This window comes from Cetorhinus maximus, chromosome 19 (genome assembly GCF_964194155.1).
Source record: "Cetorhinus maximus chromosome 19, sCetMax3.hap1.1, whole genome shotgun sequence".
Classification (NCBI taxonomy): domain Eukaryota; kingdom Metazoa; phylum Chordata; class Chondrichthyes; order Lamniformes; family Cetorhinidae; genus Cetorhinus; species Cetorhinus maximus.
The window spans coordinates 44,974,323-44,994,854 of NC_135897.1; positions in this window are offsets into that span (position 1 = coordinate 44,974,323).

Sequence of the window (20,532 nt, forward strand, 5' to 3'; positions counted from 1 at the left end):
TTCTCCGCCGATGCTGCCAGACCTGCTGAGTTTTTCCAGGTAATTCTGTTTTTGTTTTGGATTTCCAGCATCCATAGTAGTTTTTTGTTTTTATATTGGTGCCCCTCCAGTTTAGATGCAACCCGTCCTTCTTGTACAGGTCCCACCTGCCCCGGAAGAGATCCCAATGATCCAGATATCGGAAACCCTCCCTCCTACACCATCTGTTCAGCCACGTGTTCAGCTGCACTATTCCTATTTCTAGCCTCACTGGCACGTGGCACAGGGAGTAATCCTGAGATTACAACCCTAGATGTCCTGTTTTTTTAACTTTCTGCCTAACTCCCTGAACTCCTGCTGCATGACCTCGTCACTCTTCCTGCCTATGTCGTTAGTACCAATGTGTACCACAACCTCTGGCTATTCTACCTCCCCCTTCAGAATGTCCCGTACCCGATCAGAGACATCCTGGACCCTGGCACCAGGGAGGCAACATACCATCCTGGTGTCTCTTTCACGACCACAGAAGTGTCTATCTGAGCCCCTGACTATCGAGTCCCCTATGACAATTGCTCTTCTGTGCTTTGACCCCTCCTGCTGAACAACAGAGACAGCCGTGGTGCCAATGCTCTGGCTACTGTTGTTGTTTTCATTTCATGCTTTTTCAGAAGCCCACCAGGGCTCCCGGCCTGCCCACCAACCCTAAAGGTTGGATGGGCAGGTCCATTAATGGTTTCGGTTAGTTTTCTAATGGCCTTAATAGGCCATTGACAGGTCGGTGGGCGTGCAGGTGACCTGAAAGTGTGAATGAATCAGGGTGACGTCGGGATGCATGCCCGACGCCACCCTGTGTCATTTTACACGTCAGCGAGTGGGCCCCGCCCCTGCTCGCCGAACAGAAGATTCTGCTCATTATAGGCAATAGATCTGTGATTTTCAATAAGCTGCCCATCACATGGCACAACTCATTAGTGGGTGCAAAGCCTCTGAAAATTTCATCCACTAGGTTAAACAATAGGTGCAATTTTAAAGCATCACAACAAGAAATGAATAGTATGGAAGAGCTTTCTGCCCAAAGGCACAGTGAGTATACAAAATTGGCCAAGAGCTGCCAGCATTGAAATACAAGAGGACACAGGAGTTGCACGAGTCAGAGTTGATACTGTAAAATGTGCACTGCAACCAATCCAGTTCCTTTGGGTATATAGAGAAGGAGCAGTGTTAAAGAGCAGCTCAGCTCAGCAAAAATGTAATTGAAGTCTTCCACTTTTATCACAAATACCTTCGGTGGGATTTAATATCCCGCCCCCCCTCCCCCCCCCGCCCCACCTGGAGGCCAGCTTTGAGATTGGTTGGGGGATGTTCAGGTGGGAGGATGCAGGATGAGGACCCTGTGGCCTCCTTAACTTCCCCCAGTTACGTTCGGTGTGGGAAGGCTTTCAGGCAACCTTCTCACCTGGACACCAATTGAGACCCTTGAGTGGGTAATTAATACCTACTTTAGGGCTTCATCTGTCACTGCTGGTATTCAACCAACAGTGGGCAGGGGACTCACCATGTGTGGAGACCAACAAGGAAACCCTGTTGAGTTTTACTGGAACCTACTAGTAGTCTATGCCTGATTAAGGACCCAGCATTGGGAAGGGAGGTACCCTTCTCCCCCTTTCCAGGAGATCCCTCTGCCCACGACCCCCACACCACCATCACTTACCTTCCTCCAGGGATCCCACAATGACTCAGGTCAAGTCCCAAGTGTATTACCCACAGCAGCCACCACTCCCGGTAGCACTGCCGGTATGGAGAGCTCCTGATCTATGATTGGCTGGCAGATCTTGGGGGCAGAATTTCCGCCCCACTGTGGAGCTGGAGGCCTTGACGACAGGGTTCCCGCTGCCAATTAGGGGATTAATTTTCTCGAGGTTCCCAGAGACCCAATCAACAGGGAGTGCCACCAGTTTTGAAGGCAGACATCGGGCCACTGCCGCCCTCATTAAATTCCACCCCTGCAGTAAACCATAAATACATCCTTCAACTTCAATGCCATTGAGGCTTTTCAGGTGTCGAGAAGTAAAATAGCAGGTTTGCTACTTTGTTTAGCTTTTGAAATTCAATACTTCGGCAGTTTGAAAGGTGACCATCTCATGAAATTGCTTAGTTTTGAATGACAGATTGTAGCACATGCAACCACTGGTCTAGCCTATTAGCATCCAATACCATATGTATTGAAATCTATGGTTATTCAATATAGGCTCCAAGCCATAATAGCTGTTGGAAAACAAGCCCACAAAAGGCTGTATGCTCAATTTTAACCCAGTCTACCAGAAGGCAAGGGTGATAATGACCTAAAAGTTAGAAAGCTGCACTTTCCAATTGGATTCCACTGCTGGCATTTGTCCTTGAACCTTTAAAAGAGTAGCCAAGACACCCAACTCAATCAGCCAGTTCATTATTAGATTATATAAATTTAGTTCCTACAAGATGCATTGCACACACTCTACCCATTTTTGTTCAACTTTGAAAAAACTAACTGGTGTTCCTTTCCTGGTTCAAGTCCCACTCCAGGGCTTGAGCACAAAAAAAAACCAAGGCTGATACATCAGTGTAGCACTAAGGGAGCATTGCACTGTCAGATGTGCCATCTTTCAGGTGAGAGTTTAAACCAAGGCCCAATCTGTCTACTTGGAGGATGTAAAAGATCCCGTGGCACTATGTTGAAGAAGAAGAGAAGGAGAGTTATCCCCCATGTCCTGGTCAATATGTATCCATCAATTAACTTCATAAAGAACAGGTTATCTGGTTATCGTCACATATGCTCTTTGTAGGAGTTTGTTGGGTGCAAATTAGCTGCCATATTTTCTACATTACAACAGTGACTACAATTCAAAAAGTATTCCATTGGCTGTTACGCGCTTTGTGGCATCCAGTGGTCAAGAAAGGCACTATATAAATGTGAACCTTCCTTTCTTTTGTTCTTTTTTTTCTTTCCAGAAACCATTAGAAGCTGTTCACTGAGGAGGAACAGGGGTGTGCCTCCTGGGCCCACAGTGGGATACCACCATTCTATTTGTAACATGTCATTACTATAGTATTAGTATAGTGCACATCAGTTCCTCTACAAACTTTTCCAATTGACACCAATCCTAATACCTCCCAGATTCTTATCCAAACAGATCAGCCTTTACTTGGATTATTTTGCATTATAAAATCCATTGCCTGTTGCACAATGGGGGAAATTAGTTGGTCCTTGATGCACTGTTACTAAGAGAGCTATACATTGAAGATTAATCATAGCCCACGATCTTAAGTGAGGTCAGCTCATTTGCATATTGGACCTTGCTCATGTGGCATTGAATGTGACTGGGTAAGGAGTGTTGAATTCACAGTGACAGAATTAAAAGACTGCTGCCAGCCTTTTCTGGATTGTGAGAAAAATAGTTGATAGAAAAGATCTTTGATAAAGAACAAAGGCGACCATATTTGGAGGAGAGGGTCATGCTGTACTAGTGTGTTTATAACCTCCTGACTGCTGAGCAACAAAAAAGCATTTTGACATTTATGCTGGCTGAAGAAGTTAAAGGACAATTGATGTAAGTATGTTGTGATAGGTGTTTCATTATCTGTAACAAAATAATTCCATCAATCATTTGTCTTGGAGGTCTGCAATATCTTGATTACAACAGTACATCATAATTATAGGCTGTGATTACCTCAAAGCTGTCATATCTATGAATTTTATATTTGAGGTTAGGAAGTTTGCTGTTACAGCTTGCAAAAGAGGTTGTGTATGGAATCTGTTGTTTCATGACATCTGGAGAAAAACAATTGCAAGGTGACTTTTTCTTTCATGTTTCTGCTTCATTTGCTTTAGTGTGTATTTAAAATTGGATGAACTTCAGCCACACGCACACCATAAAGAATGGAAGAAATTCTATAATGCTCTGAAATCTGTCTATGGACCCCAGTCCACTGGTTCATCACCAATTCTTGGTGCCAATAGGTCAACACTGCCCACAGAAAAAGCCCAAATTCTAGAAAGATGGGCATCGCACTTTAATCACATCCTCAATGGTCTTCATCCATCAGTGAAGAAGCACTCAACAGGTTGCCATCAACTGTTCTCTTGACGACCCTTCCATGCTCTTAGAAATGATGAAAGCTATCAAACTCCTGTCTAGCGGAAAAGTTCCAGGAGCTGTTGCTCTCCCAGCTGAGGTCTACAAGGCTGGAGGTCAATGCCCAGTCAAGAAGCTCACTGAACTCTTTCAGTCTATTTTGGAATAAGGAGCGATCCCACAAGAATACAAGGATGCTTCCATTGTCCATCTGAAAAGCAAAGAGCAGCTCATCAATCATAGAGGAACCTCACTCCTCTCTATCACTGGCACAATTTTTGCCAGAATCCTTCTGAACCACTAAGTGCAACATCTCGACCAGGATCTGCTGCCAGAGAATCAGTACAATTTCAGAAAAGGTTGAGGAACCACTGAGAGTGTGTTTCCAGTCAGACAGCTCCAGGAGAAATGCCAAGAACAGAACATGGACATTTACATCATGTTTGTTGACCTGACTGAGATCGTTGACACAATCAGCTGTGAGGGCCTTTGGAAGGTAATGGACAAATTGAATTGCCCTGAGAAATTCATCACAATGGTTTGACAGTTCCATGACAGCATGCTTGCATGTATTCAGGATGATGGTGAGTCTCCTGACCCATTCCCAGTCACTAATGGAGTTTTACAGTGCTGTGTGCTAGTGCAAACCCTCTTTAGCATGTTTTCCTCCACCATGCTCACTGATGTTTTCCATCATGGTGATCCTGTTGTCAAAATCAGACATCCCACGGCATGGAAGCTCAATCTCAGGCAACTCCAGGCAAAGATCAAGGTCTCGAAGGACATACTTTGCAATTTCCTGTTTGCCAATGACTCCGCACTAGCTGCCAGTTCAAAGCTGGACATGTAACATGATGCATGGAGTTGTTCTCCAATGCATGTGACAACTTCAGCTTTATGATCAGTACAGAGAAAACTGAAGTATTGTACCAGCCTGCTCCAGGAAAGCCCTATCTCAAGCCCAAAATTTCGGTCGATGATCTGAACCTATCAGCAGTGGATTAGTTCACTTACTTCAGCAGTAAACCCTTTCAATCTTTCCTTAATGACAAGGCACAAGCAATAATCACAAAAGCAAATGTAGCCTTTGTCAGACTTTGAACATCAATCTGGGAATGAAGAGGATTAAGTGTGCCTACCAAACTTAAAGTCTATAGTCCTGCCCACTTAGCTCTATGCACACAAGACTTAGACTGTGTACCAGTGTCATGCCAAGAAACCCAACCACTTTCATTTGAGCTGCAGTCATAAGCTCCTGAAGATCAGATGGCAGGATAAAATACAGACACTGAGGTGCTTAAATGAGCTAGCATGCAAAGCACCCGCACTATGTTTAGGTAAGTGAGTTAGGCTGGTCACATAGCCAGAATAACTGACACTCGCTTGAGTCTGGGGTGCGCTGTCATGGCGGTCAAAGGAAACACGACAAGGATACTCTGAAGGCTTCACTTAGGAGTTTTGATGTTGGCCCTGAGTCCAGAGAAAACCTCGCCCTGGATCACAGCAGCTGACACAACCAGTTAAAAAAGCCTCCTTCACATGCAGGCGTATATCAGAGGCAGAGAGAAAACACAAGGAGATGAAATCCCAAGCCAGCAACTCATCCAAAACTTAATCATCCACAGTATCCTGTCCTACTGGCAGCAGAACCATCCAGGCCCAGATTGACCATAACAGTCACCCACAAGAACCCTACCAAACACTTCTGATGATGAACATCATCATCCGCATTTCAAAGAATGAACAACATTAAAAATTGACTTTCTTGTTCAATACTGAGTCTTGGAGAGTGGATAATTGGATGATGAAGTGATGTCACTCTGGCTTCATGAAATGCTTTGTTATTGAAGTCTCTTATATGAGGGCAGTATATTCCTGATCCTGAAAACAATGTTTAGAGGTTGGCTTTTTGTTGGATGAATGAACCCTAATTTTACATGCCATTTTCAATATATTCTTTGGAGCTAGAATGGTACATTAACTTCTTGAAGCTCATGAATTGAGGTGAAACCCATTTACTCTGGACTTCAACCCTGCAAATTGCCATATTACCGACTGAATGGCCTGCACCTTCCTACAACACTGCCTGAAGCTCATTATAACATACGAAAATGAGGAATAATTAAAACCAATGATTTGTACTCCCAAGGCAACAAGGGTTGTCTTAGGTAGAATTAAATAAAGGTATACATAGAGCAAGGAACAACAGATATTGGCAAAAAATATTTTATTTGGAGCCTGCAACTTGAAGAAACTTCAAAAAACTATTAATCAACTTAGATGATGGATTTTGGAGTATTTGTTTTCCCCTGTTGGACCCTGAAGAGAATTAACCTTGTCTCTGGCAATCTGAGAGCCTGTGAGATCACCCAGGGGATTATATTCCCAAATATAAGGGGAGGTACTAAGGTAGAATCATGGGATTCTTAAATGGGAATTCTTTTGTTCACTGTCTTAATGGCAGAGGAATAGTACAGGAACAACAATAGCAGCATTTGAGAAGTACTTGCACTACACTAATCAAACTTACAGGACATGCATTTCTTTTGAAGATTTACATTCGGATCCATGAGTCAGAAAGGCCGTAAGGGAACAATATCAGCTTCTACATGAAGACCTGCAGCTAGGATCATCTGCCTGGTCAGTTCTCCCTGTGGTTTTGCAAGTTACTGATGCATTCATCTCAAATAGCTATTGTGCAGAAATCCAGGCAATGCAATGGACATGGAAATCTAGCAAAACAGGTCTCAGACCAATTTTCCTCCACCTGGTGCCTGGGGAATGCTAATTTCCCAGGTACGTGGCATAGGAAATTCTACATATACAGCTTTTACAAGTTTCATTAGTCTTTTCGAAATGAAATGGTGGGGGAAATATTGGATAAGGCCCATAAACCTTCGGAGATCGCAATGATTGATTAACCTGCTCCCAACGCAGGCACAGTCAAACTTCATGCTGCCTGCTGATTTACATGATAGCTGCATTTAGTATAGCACTAAATGCACTGTTGAGTGGCTGCATGTCTCAGAAGGGGCCTCATATTTGTGCGAAGCTAGCATCACTTAAAGCTAGCCTGCAATACATAAAGCTAACCTGCACCTCTTAAAAGGGTGCAACAGACACTGAAGATGGCTGTGAAAGAGAGTCTGACCTTCAAGAAGACTTACTGATGACACAACAGGGAGACAGCATGCTCCAAGGTTCCCAGGTGCAGTGCTAGAGGCCTTGGGGCAGGATTTATGGACAGGTATAGAGATGTCCTCTGTCCACAGGTGGGGGAGGAGACTGTCCAGACAAACTCTCAGACTGAGGACTGTGGTGCCGCCAGAAATTCCATGGTCTCACAGCTGGAGTGGTCAGAGTCAGTGAATTCATCTTCAAATGCCACATTCTTACATCTGAATCCCTAGCTTCACCCAATAGTCAATTCACCAACTGCCCCTTCCCTTCAACCAGCGAACAGCATTCTATATCAATCATGACATATCTCACGTACTAGCTTCACCTCACCATCTCACACTTAGCACTGCTGCAAACCTCACATCCACTCTGCACAGCTTGTACACACTGCCAGCTACTTGTCATAGCAGTCACACCACCCAAACAGATTGCACCACATTCACTAAGACACTTCCCTCTCTTGTGCAGGACAATGTAAAACCTAACTGCAGGCAGACACACTTAATTGTTGGGGACAGGCACAGCTGATTGTCTTCACCCCCATGGAAGAGATGGTGCTTGCCATTGTAAAGGGTTAACATCAGAAGCAGGCATGATGCTGATGTAATAATGATGTCAGATCACATGACTGAGAAGTAAGAGAGATCTGGAAGGAGAAGAAGCTCCAACCTTGTGTAATGATCCAAAAGTGTAAATATTTGCTGTAAGTAAGACTAAAAGAAATGACAGACTTGAGCAGCACACATTGGGAAAATGGACAATTCCCAAAATTCCACTCTGGGCCCCAACAACACAAAAAAACTTGTTGGCAGTGAGTAAAAGATATAGCAAAGCTTAAAAGGAAGATTCAAGGCTGGCAAGAAAAAAGATCCTTAAAGGAAAGACAAAATAAAATAAAAATAAGACTCAACATCATGTAAGAATATTGTGGGAGCAGCAGATACAAGCTGAGACATAGACCTAGAGACCGCACAGCAGTGAGCACAGGCCCAAAGTAGCACACAGAAGCAGAAGCAGGAACAATTCCCAGGGCCAAGCAGAAACACTACCACACCCGAACCATTTCAGAGTGCAGAAAGCTCGCAACAGGAGCAGAACTGGGACCACTGGAGAAAAAGGTTCACAAAGTACAGGACCGCTTCTAGACTATACAAAAATGGTCTAAAAGACCAGGTCGGTACATTACTTTATGCAGTAGGATTTATCGCCGACAATATGATGAAGTCCTGCAAGCTTTCAACTCTTACTTCAGCATCCATTCGAATTTAGTAATCAAGAGATCTAAACTTAATAAACAAAACCAAAGACCAGGTGAAAGCATGGATTCATTCATCAACAATCTCTACAGGATGGCATAGAACCACAATTATGGAATCTTAAAGGATAAGCTAATTGGTGACAGAATCATATTCAGGGTCCTAGATGAAGGATTATCAGATCTCTTACAGACAAAAGAGGATAAGTGCAGATTGCAAGGCAAATGGAATTCAGGAAGCAGAATCGGGGAAGCAGAATCCCATGGAGAAGGTTGAGTGAGACCATTCAGGTTGTCGGCCATAAGATAGAAAGAATGTCAAAGCTAAGCCTGTCAAAACAGGGGAAAGCGCGCCGACCACCTTTTTGAAATGTCTTGTGTGTGGTTGGAACAAACCGCACAAGTGAGAAGAATGTTCAGCAGGAGGACCAATATGCCAGAGCTGTGGAAAAATAGACCACTTCAAAACCGTTTGTCACTTGAAAACACTGACAACCTGTAAAAAGAGGGAGAACATTTTAAAACAGAGCCACATACAAGAAGTGGGAGAACCACAAGCAATGGAATTAACCTTCCTGGAATAGGTAAATGATACTGCAAACAAGGATTGGAGTATTAAACCCGAAGTGGATGGGCACCCCACAGAGTTTAAACTAGACACAGGAGCAGGGTTTTCAGTTTTATCAGATGAAGTCAAATGGCTCAAACAGATTACATTGCAACCCTCATCTATTAAATTGCAAGGTCCTGATGGGACAACATTAAAATGAACGACCAGCTCATGGTAAAGCTGAAATATAAAGATTGAGAAATTCTCAAACCTCTCTATGTCATTCAAAATCAAGGGCTCTCCCTGCTAAGCAGAAAGGCACACCTAAAACTGAAATCAATCTACAAAGTGGATGAAGTTGCTGATGAGAACTACAGCAGTACACTTCAAAATGAAAGCAGCGTAATTGAGGTAATGGCACAGCATCTGGGATTGGAAGAAGGAAAAGTTAATCCAGATAGAAATTCAGTTGAGTAGCTAGAATTCAGTTGCAGATGAAACATGAAACATGTTGCAGCAGGAAGTTATCTCTCCAGTAAACATACTGAAAAATGGTGTTCTGGAATGGTCACAGTACCAAAGCCTAATGGCTCAATTAGAATTTATATGGACTTGACTCAGCTGAACAAATCAGTGGAATGTGAAATCCACCCAATGGCATCAGTGGATGAGAGTCTTGCCAAATTAGCACAAAAGCAGCCTATTGAGCAAATTGGGTGCAAACAGCGGCTTTGGCAGTTGTTTCTGGACAAAGAATCCAGGCTGTTAACCACCCTTATAATGCTATTTGCTCCTTATTGTTTTAAAAGGTTACCATTTGGAATTGCTTCTGCACCCGAGATATTCCAAAGAACAATGTCTCAGACCCTTGAAGGCATGGAGGAGTAATATGCCCTATGGATGACGTTCTCATACAATGTTTATTGAGACAAGAACATGATCAGGGAGTGCGAGTCATCCTCAAAGTTCGACAGGAAGTAAGCCTATGATAAAATTCCTAGGACACGTTGTACAGGCTTCAGGAATAACAGCCAGCCCACAGAAAAACAAGCCTAGGAACATCACAGAGTTGCAAAGATTCCTTGGGATTATCAACAAAGTAGGCAAGTGCCTACCAAACTGAGCAGAAATCAATGAGCCGCTGCAAGAGCTAATGAGACATGGTCAACAGTGATGCTGGAATGTGGACCTGCAAAATGCTTTTGACAAGATCCAAAACGTTCGCATTTCACCTGAAATTCTAGCACACTATGATCCAGAATTGCCATCAATTGTAGCAACAGATGTATCATCCACAGGTTTGGGCAATTTTGTTTCAAATTCAAAAAGATGGAAAAAGAAGACCAATTTATTGGGCCTCAAAATCATTCACAGACACTGAGGAAAGGGATGCAACCATTAAAAAAGAAACATTAGCAGCCACATTGGTTTGTAAGAAATTCTCTGATTATGTGATGGGATTAAGGTTTAAAATTGAAACCAACCACAAGCCTTTGGTTACTCTCCTTGACCTAAAAGTGGTTGCAAAATTACTACCTAGAATTCAACGCTTCAGACTGAGACTAATGATATACAATACAGTGACTGAATACATTCAAGAGAAGTACCAGACAACAGCAGATGCACTATCAAGAATACCAGTGGAATGAGTCAAACTGCAAGATTTGAATTTCATTGAGAAAGTGGAAGTATATACTTCATTCATTACCAAACACTTACCAGCCACCGAGAAGAGACTACAAGAGACTAAGCAAGCAAAACAGCAGGATGATGAGTGCATCAAAATAAAAGAGTATTGCCAGAGAGAATGGCCAGATTATTCTCCAAACAAACAAATACTACATCAGTGCTTCAAACAGAGAAAGCATCTCATGATCACTGATGATTTCTTAGTTTTTAATGACAGACTAGTCATCCTTAAAACACTTCAACTTGAGAATCTCCCAAAAATTCATCATAGTCACTTGGGGGTAGCAAAATATTATGCAAGAGCCCAGCAGTCAGATTGGTAGTCAGGCATTAGTCATTCTATAGAAGAGCTGATCTCAAATTGCTTTATGCGTACAGTGAACAGCTAACAGCAGAGTGAATCGCTGTCACCCTTCACTTTTCCATTGAGGCCATGGGGGCGCCTGAGAATGGATTTATTTGAGTTTAAAGTCAAAGTATTTACCATCATCATTGATGACTACTCCAGATGGATTGAAGTGAGCAGATTGCACAGCATCATGGTGGACTCAGTCATTCAATCACTGAAGAGAATCTTCATGACAAATGGCATCCTGGGCATTGTGGTGTCAGACAGTGGTCCTCAGTACGTTAACAAATTATTCCACAATTTTGTACAGGAATATGGTTTCATACATGTTATTAGCTTGCCTGGATATCCTCAGTCAAATGAAGAAGCAGAAAGAGGAGTTTGAACAATCAAGGAATTCATGAATAAGAGTGAAGATATTAACTTAGCCCTTCTTAGCTACCGAACCTCACCACTAAAAAACAAGTTCTCACCATCAGAATTATTGCTGGGAAGACGGCTGCAAACATAACTTTCAGCTCTACAGCAAAAACTACAACCTAACATTACCTCAGATGACCATGAGAGAGTTAAAAAGCATGAGGAGCAACAAAGATGCAATCGAGCTCATAATTTCCACTTCAGGCATAGAGCACAAGACTTAAAATTGCTACAGCCTGAGGAGAAAGAGTATATACGAGACCAACAGAAATAGGGCATAATGATAGAAAAAGCTCCACAGCCGAGATCATATGGAATTGAAACGGACCAGCAAAATATAAGAAGGAACTGAAAAGCCATTGATATCATTAGGAAGGAAACCAATGGAAATTTGAACTTACTATTCAGATCCAGATGGAGACAAGGAACCAGAAACAAGACAAAGCTGTGCAGCTACCCATGAGATGACCACTCATATCGAATGATGAGAGAGCGAAGATAGTCCTTGACTTCAGCGTGTGAACAGAACAAGATTAGGGACATTGATCAAGGCACCTCAAAGACTAAGCCTGTGAAGTCTGAGACTTTGGCAGGAAATGTAGGAGGATGTATGAGGTCAGGATAAAGACTTTGGGAGAGATCTCGAATAAACAGTTAACATCAGGACCAACTGATACTGACGTAAATATGATGCAATGTCACATGACTAAGAGACTGCGATTTGGAGGGAAGGAGAAGTCCAACCTCGTGTAGAGTTACTGAGCTGTAAAATATTAATGGCTTCACAAACTACAGTAGTTATTTTAGGGAAACAGCCAAACCTTAAAGAACTCCACCTAGGCCCCGAACACAAGATGAAACAACCTCACCATCTTTAAACAGCAGTACAAAACTTACTGAATCTCTAAAAACTCAGCAAGAGCCAATAGTAATTAATCTGCAGCTAACCTCAAAGTAGTTGATGATCCTTTTAAAAAACACTGAGGGGGGATCCTTCCAGCTGCTGAACATATGTTCAGCTGTTTGTGTTTAAGAGAGGGTGTTAACTGGAGCATGAGGTGAAAAATGGCACTGCTGACATCAAATCGGTATTGCACACTGACTGACGTCCTGATCTGCCTGCTCTCCTGATGCTCCTAACTTGCATGCTAATGCTCTCACCAAAATGGTTTATGGTGCAGGCTGCACCAAAAGTGTGTGCAAGCAGCACTAATGCCATTTTGCACCCAGAATAGGATAATAATCTGCAGGGAAAAGAATCTCAGGGTTACAGGTAAAAGGCAGTGGAGTAAATATAGGTGAGCTCCTCTTGTAGAGAGCTGACATGGACATGATGGGCCAAGTGGCTTCCTTTTGTGCTTTAATTATCCCATGATCCTAGATCTTGTAGTTAAAATTTCCCGAACCTCACGCTGCTGAAGTTGGGAAGGTTTCCCACATGCCTCAGCCCATCTCTCCTGACTCCCAATCTAAGTTAAAATCAGGTCTCTTATTTGTCATTAAGCTCCATTTGTAAGAAACTATGAAAACCTCCATAAGTTCAGAACATGTAGCCCTGTGGCAGCTTGGCTTTATTGGTACCACTCTCCTTTCTTGGCCAGAAGCCTCATGCCAGGTCTGGGCTGACACTTCAAATACAGTACCGAGGACACGCTGCATTGTTCAACATAAGCAATTCTGTGACACCATTTGAAGGAGAGCAAGGAGTTCTCCTGGTGTCCTGACCAATATTTGTTACTTAACTACTGCCAAAATCAACTTAACTGATTATTGATCTGACTTGTTGTGTGACTTTTTGTCTTGTACAAAATGCCTTCTGTTTTCACCTACATAACAACAGTAACTACATTTCAAAAGTAATTAATTAGATGTCAAGCATTTGGGGATGTTCTGAAGTTGTGATAATACATTATATAAATGCAATTTTTCTTCTCTATCTATCTCCTATTTCTTTAATCAACCAATTGAATCAAGTTACCCGCAACTGCCAAATCACATAAACATGGCCAGATCAGAGGGAACAGTTGGGGCACTTCTCTCTATACTTAACCATGAATACAAAATTGCACCGATATTGATAGCAAAGAGAAAAAACATGGAAGCCATATGGATCACATTATATAATTGATTGAAATAGGCTTGTAATGCAAGTCCATAATTAAGCACCAAAAAAATCAACAGTCCTGGAATGTAAAGGTAATGTAGTCTAAAGCTATTCACAAATAAAACCAAATGGAATGACATTGAATTGATTTGATTTGGTCATCACTGCCTAGGGAACGTGTTGAATATGAATACACAATGAAACATGTAGAAAACTGCCCCTGTGGGAAGAAGGTGTCTTACAACAAATAGCAGGACTTTAACTTGCAGTTAGAACTGTGTGAAGTGGTGATCTCAGCACTGATCCTATTGTACTTTGGAGACTGCTGGCACAAAAGTTCCTCAGAGCGCTCCACCACAATAACTTTGCTGGAAGTGCAGTGGGAACCCTGCTCGTGTGTATGAATGAATGCCATACCACAGTTAAGGCAAAGGAGTGGAAGCAGCTTCAAAGAATTCTAGTCCATTGATCTGTTTTAAGAAGTTTAGACTAATTGCTCTCCCATGCCACTCTTCATAACATCGACTTGTCAACAGAGCACTTGGAAGTAACATCCTCATATGGTAGACAAATGGGAAATTTGACGCAGCCTTTTGTACACTATGGACACATCAAACATATGCCCGATATATTATTAAAAATTGTGTATGTCACAGGGGAGGAGGCATTTCTACTTTCCATTGTGGAACCTTCCATTTCCAGAAAAATATGCTGTGTGTGTTTCTTTTATTTTAAGCATTCTTGGGATGTGAACATCATTGGCAAGGCCAACATTTGTCGCCCATCCCTAATTGCCCTTGAGAAAGTGGTAGTGAGCTGCCTTCTTGAACTGCTGCAGTCCATGTGGGGTAGGTGCACCCAGAACACTGTTATGGAGGGAGTTCCAGAAACTGGAATGTATGAGATTCCTGGAGATGCTGTCAAATTTACGGCAGGACCAGATTAATATTTTTAAAATCTGTTTCTTGACAGTAGCCAACCAGATTGAGAGGCTGGTTGAGGGTTGAGCAAGTAGGCCTGTGGCACTAGGCTGCAGCCGGAGAGATCATGGGTCAGGAGGAAGGAGGGAGAACTTGTGGGTTGAACATCTGGGAGGTGGACCCCTGGAGAGATTATGGGTCGGATATCAGTGGTGGGCAGGGGATTCCCTGGAGAGACCATACATTGGAAATAGGTTGGGGTTCAGTGTGTTCATGAGGTGGTCCAATCCAGGTTTACATGTGGGCCAGGGAGAGCATGCCTGTTCCTCCTGATCACCAAACAGTGCAATAAAAGCATCTACCTGTTTGATCCAGCCATTTACTCTTCCCTTCTACTGCCAAGTTCAGCAAGGCCTGGGAAACATAGCTGGCCAACGTGTCCTCTGAAACACAGACAAAATCTTAGGCAAGCCAAGCCTGTACTGTTAAAACCAGAAGTCCATGAGTTGAAGGTGGATTGAGGTCATATTTTCCATTTTTTAAATACTCCACCTGCCTCCTCCTCCCTCTACTTGTACTTGTGGTTATAATTACCCCCCAAATTGTGTAATACTGGTGGTAAAACCATGCCCCGTAACTTAATGGCACTCATTCAACAGCTTTGATTGACAGAAAGAGCATGAAACCTTCTGGTGTATGTGTCACTCTGGTTAAGTGAATGTTGGGAAATTGAGATATAAAATACACTGTTCGTATTAGGACTTTTTCTCTTTATATATTAATAACTTGGACTTAGGTATACAGACCATCATTTCTAAGTTTACAGATGACACAAAATTTGTAAATGCATTAAACAATGTGGAGGATAGTAACAGGAGGGCATACACAAACTGGTGAAATGAGCAGGCAGATAATCTTTTTAGCAGAAAGGTGTAAAGTGAAACATTTTGGTAGGAAGAATGGGGAGAGGCAGTATAAACTGAATGATAGGAAGTGAAAGGAAGTGCAGAAATTGAGAAACTTGGGGATTGTACGTGCACAAACCTGTGAACATGGAAGGACAAGTTGAGAAGTCATTAAAAAAAGAATATGGGGTCTTTGGCTTTGTTAATAGAGGATTAGAGTACAAATGCAAGGAAGTTATCTTAAACCTTTATAAAACACTGTTTAGGACTCAGCCAGGGTACTCTATTCAATTCTGGGAAACTTTAGGAAGAATGTCAAGGCATTGGAGAGGGTGTTGAAAAGGTTCACTTGAATGATGCTAGGAATGAGGGACTTTGGCTACGTGGAGAGACTGGAGAACCTCGGGTTGTTCTCCTTAAAGCAAAGAAGGTGAAGAGGAGAATTGACAGTGGTGTTCAAAATCATGAATGATGTTGGTGCAGTAAATAAAGAGAAACTGTCTCCAGAGGCAGAAAACAAATATGCAAGCATGAAGACAGCAGCTGGTTACTGAGTGCAGGTAGTCACAGAATGTGAGCTTGGGAATTTGGTGAGTGAGGGAATTCAGTGCAGTGGGGGAGGTGAGGCTGTTCACAAAAGTAGCTACCTTAACTCTGAATTTAAAAGAGCATGGAGAGTGAAGGACCAGTTTAAAAGAGTTAGGGGTCTCAGTCTATGCACCGGCCATGTTCTGAGAAAAATTAAATGTGTGACATCACAGGGAAACAGCTAAGTGATTGGTTGGTGCTATGGAGGCTCAGCCATTGAATATGTTCAAGACAGAGATCAATATATTTCATGATAGAAAAGACATCAAGGAATATCAGGAGTGGGAGGAAAAATGGCATTGAGGTACAAGATCAGCCATGATCTAATTGAATGGTGGAGCAGGCTCAAGGGGCCAAATGGTCTACTTTTGCTCCTATTTCTTACATTTCTATGTTCCTAAACATATGTTCCCAGAGTTTTATGTTAATGACAAAAGGGCCAGAGATGACATGGGGAAACATTATTTACACAGTGGGCTGCATTTTCCGGTCGGCGAGCGAGGTGCGGGGCCTTCTTGCTGACGTGTAAAATGGTGTGGGATGACGTCGGGTGTGCGTCCCAATGTCAACCCATGTCATTCAGATTTTCAGTTCGGCGGGCGCGCAGCCGAGTCGGCTGCATACCCGCTGAACTGTCAACGGCCACTTAAAGCCTTTAAAAAAGTAATTAAAGCAATTAATGAACCTGCCCGCCAACCTTAAGGTTGGATGGGCAGGCAAAGAGCCCAGGTGGCCTTCAGAAAAAACATGGAAGCTCATATTTGGGCGGGATGAGGTTTCATGAGGGTATCAAAATTCTTATAAAATGTTTAAATAAAAGAAATTGACATGTCCCAGCTCGTGTGACAGTGGCACATGAGAAGTCATGTCACGAAAAATTTTTCTACCCTTCAAAAAATTTTCGTAATTTCCACTGATCTCTCTGAGCGCATGCGCAAAAAAGTGCACTCCCGGCTCAGGGAAACCGCCTCCCCCCACCCCGCCCGCACAGGGAGCACACAGCGCTTCCAAGCACTCGTCACGCTGGGCGGGCCTTAATTGGCCCGCCCACGTAAAATGGCGACGCGCCCCCAAATGGGGGCACCGATCAGGAACCCGCCCACGCCTGGAGGAAAATGCTGCCCAGCATATTGCTATAATCCGGAATATCCCCTGAAAGGGTAGTAGAAGGAGATTTAAAAATAACAATTCAAAGGGAATTGGATAAGTACTTGAGGGGATGAAATGCTGGTCTATGGGGAGAGAGCAGGGAAATGGGACTGATTGGTTAGCGCCAGTAAAGCAGTGACACAGGCACAATGGGCTGGATGATCCCCTGATCTATCATAACATTCTATGATTCTAGAAGAAAAATTGAATTATGGGGAAGAAACCCATTGCTTAGCACAACAATTGGTCTCACACATACTTTACACACATTTCCAATTTTGCTCTTGGCATTAGCACTTAAGCTGATCATTATCTGGTGTGCCACAGCCCAAAAGACTACATACAGTATATGTGCTGTCAGATGAATATGTATTTATATATATATATTTATATGTGTCCTCCTGACACTTCAGAGTTTTTGCCATCATTGCAATTCAATGCACTAGCATCAAAATGACCATGTGTTTTTTTCCCTGAGACCTAACATGACTATTCTATTATCTTGAGCAAGATCCAAATAATTAAAATGTCTTGACAATGGCATTATCTTTATTGGGACTGAGTCTTGTTAGGACTGAGGTCTTTATTTTTGAAAAGCTGACAGTGTTTCAGCAAAAATCATGAAATGATGGCATGATGCCCCTGTTTTATTACCACAAAGCTGCTGCTGGTGTCACCTCTGGGCAAAAGTCTGTGCAAAGCTGAAAGTTAAATAGGATGCTGTTGGCAGCAGTGGAAAATAACTCATTAATGTGCATTCCCCTGATTTTCTAATCATTCACCACCTGTATGCTGAACTGTAACTGAGATTAAAAACAAAGTTAACATTATCAGCATTTCATATCATGCGACTGAATATTCTCCCCCAATTGCAAGTAAATTGGCATTTGATTTTTTAAAAAAGTTCTATTTTATTGGATAGACAGCCATAATTTTCAAGAATGAATGATTATGAAATACTTCATTTATGTGAAGATTCACAAAATCATAGAAATTTACAGTGTGGAAGGAAGCCATTCGACCCATCATGTCCACGCCAGCCAGCAAGAAGCTATTCTGCTCCCAGGGGAAGACAGTAGTGTAGTGGTAATGTCACTGGACTAGTAACCCAAAGGCCCAGGCTAATTTCCTGGGGCCAAGGGTTCACATTCCATAATGGCAGCTGGTGGAATTTAAATTCAATTAATAAGTCACAGTGAACTCATCTCTCACTAATGTTGTTTAGGGAAGGAAATCTGCCATTGTTACCTGGTCTGGCCTACATGTGGCTCCAGACCCATTGCAAAATGGTTGACTCCTAACTGCCCTCTGAAATGGTGTGGCATGCTACTCAGTTCAAGGGCAATTAGGGATGGACAACAAATGTTGGTCTTGCCAGTTACACCTGCATCCCATGAAAGAATAAAGAAAAACTTACCTGCTCTTGGTCTGTAGACTTCAAATGCATACCCAAGTACTTTTTAAATGTTATCAGGGTTTCTTCCTCCAACATCCTTTCAGGCAGAGAGTTCCACATCCCCACCACCCTCTAGGTGAAAAATCTTCCCCTCAAATCATCCCTTAAACTCCTACTCTTACTCTAAATCTATGCTTTCTTGTAATGACCTCCTCAACCAAGAGAATAGAACCTTCATATCCACTCTATTGAGACCCCTTATCATTTTATACACTTCAAATAGGTCTGTCACGAGACTATGCCCTTTTATTTTTTTGAAAATATGATTTTCCAAATTTAAACTGACTGGAAATTTTGCACTTTGAACTAAGACAGAGCAAACTGCTTAAAAATGCAAGGCCACAGTCCAAGGTGAAGGGGATTGTGAAGGGAGGGACATTTCCCATAATCCAGACACTCATCAAAACTCATAACTAAGGCAGAGACATTAAAAATGCAAAGTATTGGATATTGAAACAATTGAAACAAAACCTCTTGAACACAATGGTTGAAGTATTACAAGACATGGCTGCGCAGCCACTTGAGACAGATTGCAAGTGACACAGGCGATGTCAAAAAAGTCTTCAGCAAAGGGAATAGATTGAAGGCTGCTCTCTCTCTCCCATTTAGAACAAGTCTATGTCACCCATCTCAAGAAGCCAACTGTACTAGAAACCTACCAGCGAACTGAGATCTCGTAATAATTGCAGCATCTTCTACACCTGACCACATCCAATAAACCAACTAATCCAAATAGACTGCAACGTTCAAAATCTATGGGGAGAATTTTTAGCTTGGTGGGCGGGCACCTGCCTGACCCGGCCGAGTGTAAAATGACCCGTGATGATGTCGGGCGAGCGTCCCGACATCAGTGCGCACTCGTGTGATATTGCGGTTGGCAGGCACACTGTCGACAATTAAAAGGCCCATTAAGGCCAGTAAAAAGTTAATTGAGTGAAATTTTTTGTTGCCCGTCCAACCTTACAGTTGGCAGGCAGGTGAAAGGCTAAGCGGCCTTTGCATTTTTTGGGAAACCTCATCCACCGGTAGGATGAGGTTTCCAGCAGCAAATAAAAATAAAATCAGAATTTTAAAATTTAATTAATGACATGTCCCTGCTCATGTGACAGAGTCACATAAGGGAATATGTTTTATAACATTTTTAAAACCTTTGATTTTTATTTTGATTAATGTTCATCTCCCTGAGGCAGCTCTGTGCCTCAGGGAGATTTTCAAGCATGCACTTGCACACATGCACAAAGTTCGTGCGCGGCCTCCTCCCCAACCCCACCCCCCCTCACCCCTCACACAGGCAGCGTTAGGCGCTGCTGCTCGCGTTTCACGCTGCGCGGGCCTTAAATTGTCCGGCAGCATGAAATCGTGGTCTGGCCCCAATCATGGGCGGTGGTCGGCTTCTCGACTGTCCCTGCCCACCCCTGACAAGGGAAAAATCCTCCCCTGTGTCTCAATGGCAATCAAAGGACACAACCGTATATTCATTCACTTTTTTGTTAGACTCTAACTCCTTTATTTCTGATCCGTGTGTGCAGGTGTGTGTATGTCTGTGTGTGTGTATGTCTGTGTGTGTATGCATATGCCTGTGTGTGTGTCTATGTGTGTGTGTCTGTGTGTATGTATGTCTGTGTGTGTGTATGTCTGTGTGTGTATGTATATGTCTGTGTGTGTATGTGTATGTCTGTGTGTGTATGCATATGCCTGTGTGTGTGTCTGTGTGTGTGTGTATGTGTGTGTGTGTCTGTGTGTGTACGTGTATGTCTGTGTGTGTATGCGTATACCTGTGTGTGTGTCTGTGTGTGTATGTATGTGTGTGTGTGTATGTGGGCCCAAATGACTGCATCAGAGCCAATTGCTTGCTGTGTTTTTATTATTTTTCTCG